This window comes from Magnolia sinica, chromosome 15, assembly GCF_029962835.1.
Source record: "Magnolia sinica isolate HGM2019 chromosome 15, MsV1, whole genome shotgun sequence".
Taxonomy (NCBI): domain Eukaryota; kingdom Viridiplantae; phylum Streptophyta; class Magnoliopsida; order Magnoliales; family Magnoliaceae; genus Magnolia; species Magnolia sinica.
Window position 1 is genome coordinate 61589606 of NC_080587.1, and position 3333 is coordinate 61592938.

General features: G+C 41.8%; 1 non-coding gene across 1 annotated transcript; it reads right to left on the minus strand.

Annotated features, from left to right (window-relative positions):
- Positions 1-731: 731 nt before the first annotated feature.
- On the minus strand, positions 732-838 carry LOC131228266 (small nucleolar RNA R71). The gene has a single exon (XR_009162777.1). It is a non-coding gene; the product is annotated as a small nucleolar RNA R71 (small nucleolar RNA).
- Positions 839-3333: the final 2495 nt, after the last annotated feature.

Genomic DNA, 3333 nt, shown 5'->3' on the forward strand with positions numbered 1-3333 from the left:
TAGTAAATTTAATTTATTTTTGTTTTCTTTTTGTTTACAGGAATTGAGGAAGGAAGCTGCTAAATAACATTGTCTTCAAAAGGAGGAGCTCTCAAATCTTCAGACATTCATCATCTCCTTTTCTCGGGTTCTTCTTTCCAATTCTCGTTTCCATAGCTTTCTCTTGTTTTTAGGAATTCATAACTTTTTCCTTTAGTTTTATTCATCTTAGGTTGCATCTTAGTTTAGTTTTCTTTCTTATATTGATAGCATAGTTTATGCTAGGACGTAGATCTCTCAATATAGAACTAGCACCGTTTGATCCTGAGATTGAAAGAACAATTCGTGAACGATTGAGAAATAATCCTGTTGAAATGGCGAATGAGACTGAAGTTAAAGCTCTCAAAGATTATTCAGCTCCTGTCCAATTTAATGCGCCTTCATGCATAGTGTTGCCAATTACTACGGCAGCACACTTTGAACTTAAACCTGGAGTCATACAATTGTTGCCATCCTTTTATGGATTGGACAAGGAGGACCCATATCATCATGTGAAAGAATTCTTAAACATTTGCTCCACCTTTAAGTTCCAAAACTTCTCAGACGATTCGATCCGCCGACGCCGGTTTCCTTTTTCTTTGAAGGATAAGGCGAAAGCATGGTTGAATTCTCTAGAAGTTGGATCTATCACTACATGGGACCAACTGTCTAAGAAGTTCTTAAACAAGTTCTTCCCCGTTCACAAAACCAATGCCCTCCGTAGAGAAATTACTAACTTCACACAAAAAGAGGGCGAGCACTTTCATGAATGTTGGGAAAGATGGAAGGACTTGCTTCTTAAATGTCCTCACCATGGTTTTGAGAAGTGGCAACAAGTTCAATACTTCTATGACGGTCTGACACCACAGAACCGTCGCATGGTTGATGCCACCAGTGGAGGGTCATTCATGACCAAAAGTGATGTCGAAGCGTGGAACTTCTTTGAAACCTTGTGCGAAAATTCCCAGCAATGGGATTATTCAAATAGAGGTGACAGAAGTCCCCAACCACAAAAGAGAGGTGGTATATATGAGATAGGAGTCATGCCAGAGCTGAGCGCCAAGCTTGATAACCTGACAAAGAAAGTTGATGCTCTGGTATTAAATAGTGGACCACCACAAACAGCTCAAGTCGAGGCATATGCCACATGTTCTAGTCCTGCCCATCCTATGCAGTCTTGTCCATCTAGTGCAGTATTCCCAGAACTTCTCTCTGAACAAGTTCATGCTATGAACACTTTTCAAAAATCTGGGAATGATCCTTACTCGAACACATACAACCCAGGGTGGGCTAGACATCCAAATTTCTCTTGGGCAAAAGGACCACAACAAGGAGGACCATCTGGAAATCCTCCCATGCAACCGCACCTCCAAGTTGGCAGTCAACAACCTCAACAGTTTCCACAATATCAACAACTGCCTACACAATCAAGGAAACCATCTCTTGAGGATACACTCCATCTTTTCATGCAGAGTTCTCTCCAATTCCAAAAAGACACCCAACAAACCTTACTGGCCAACCAGCAAAGCTTACATGCAAATGCACAATCCATTGCCAAGCTGGAAGCACAAATGGGTCAACTAGCTGCCACATTGAGTGAGAGAGAGAAGGGCAAGCTCCCTAGCCAACCTGAGGCTAATCCAAAGGGACAGTATGAGATTGGCTCTAATTCCAACCAAGGGCAATATCATGAACAGGCCAAATCGATCACTACCCTTAGGTCAGGCAAGCAGATTGATAACAGAATAGAGATGCCTGGGGATGAATCAAATTCTAAAACAAAAGATCAAGATGAAGCAGAGAGCCATACCAATGCATCCAAAGTCCAAAAGCTCTCTGACTCTCCAAGAGCCACTAATGTGCCACCTTATGTGCCCAAAGCACCCTTTCCTCAACGTCTGGCACCAACAAAGAAAAGAAATAACTTTGATGAAATCTTGGATGTGTTTCAAAAAGTGCAAGTCAACATCCCGTTGCTTGACGCTATCAAGCAAGTCCCTGCTTACGCTAAGTTTCTTAAAGATTTATGCACTCAAAAGCGTAAGCAGAATGTTCATAAGAAAGTCTTCCTTGCAGAGCAGCTCAGCTCCATGATTCAACATAACACCCCTCCTAAATTTAGGGATCCAGGAGCTCCCACCATTTCTTGTGGCATAGGAGATCATAAGATCGGGAAGGCATTACTTGATTTAGGGGCGAGTGTCAATTTGTTACCATATTCGGTTTATGAGCAGCTAGGACTTGGTGAGTTGAAACCGACTAAGGTAACATTACAACTAGCCGATAGATCTATCAAGGTGCCCCGGGGTGTTATTGAAGATGTGTTAATCCAGGTTGATAAATTTTATTTTCCAGTGGATTTCATAGTTATAGATACTCAGCCTGTCCAGAATCTTCATAGTCAGATCCCAGTCATTTTGGGTCGTCCATTTTTTGCCACATCTAATGCTATTATCAATTACAAGAATGGAGTTATGAAATTGTCCTTTGGTAACATGAATATTAAACTCAATGTTTTTAATGCAGGACAACAACCCTCAGATTTGGATGACATATTTGAAGTGGACATGATCGAGAGCCTTGTGCAGGACTCCTTCCGTACATCTTTTGAAGATTCTCTTGAGACCTGCTTAGCACAATCGGGCATGGATTTTGACATTGATAGTCCCATCCATGAAGTCAATGCATTGCTCGACTCTACTCCTATATTGGAGACTGAAAAATGGAGAGCGAAAGTGGAACCTCTTCATCCCTCTGAGACTCTTCCTGACAGCACAGCTTGTAACTCTGAGAAGACAAAGGCGAGCAGGCTGCTTAATGTTCTTAGAGCATATAAGGCAGCAATTGAACGGAAGATAGAAAAAATCCAGGGAGTATGCCCCCTGCATGGATGGATCATGCTGTGGTAATGTCGCATAACATGCAAAGGAAGCGTGATCCTAACATAGAAGAAGTCGTTCGAGCAGAAGTCCTTAAATTATTTGACGACAGTGTCAGTTGCCTTATTTCAGATAGCACAGTTCATGGGAACTCACATCACTTATCCTAGGATCGGTTAATGAAAGTGTTGAGGTAATTTCTTTGGCGGACCCGGTTATAAAGATTATTTCATTCATGGTCCGTTCTTGTCTGGCCGAAGACGTTAAACTTAGCGCTCATGAGAGGCAACCCGCCTTTTGCTTTATTGTATTGCTTTTATTTCATTCATTTTCATTTTTCTAGTTAGTTACTTCAATGTTTGTGGGTAACATTACCGCAAACCCTCACAAGACTACAACTCGTCCACTAGGGGTAACCTAGGGGTTTAAAGGCTTG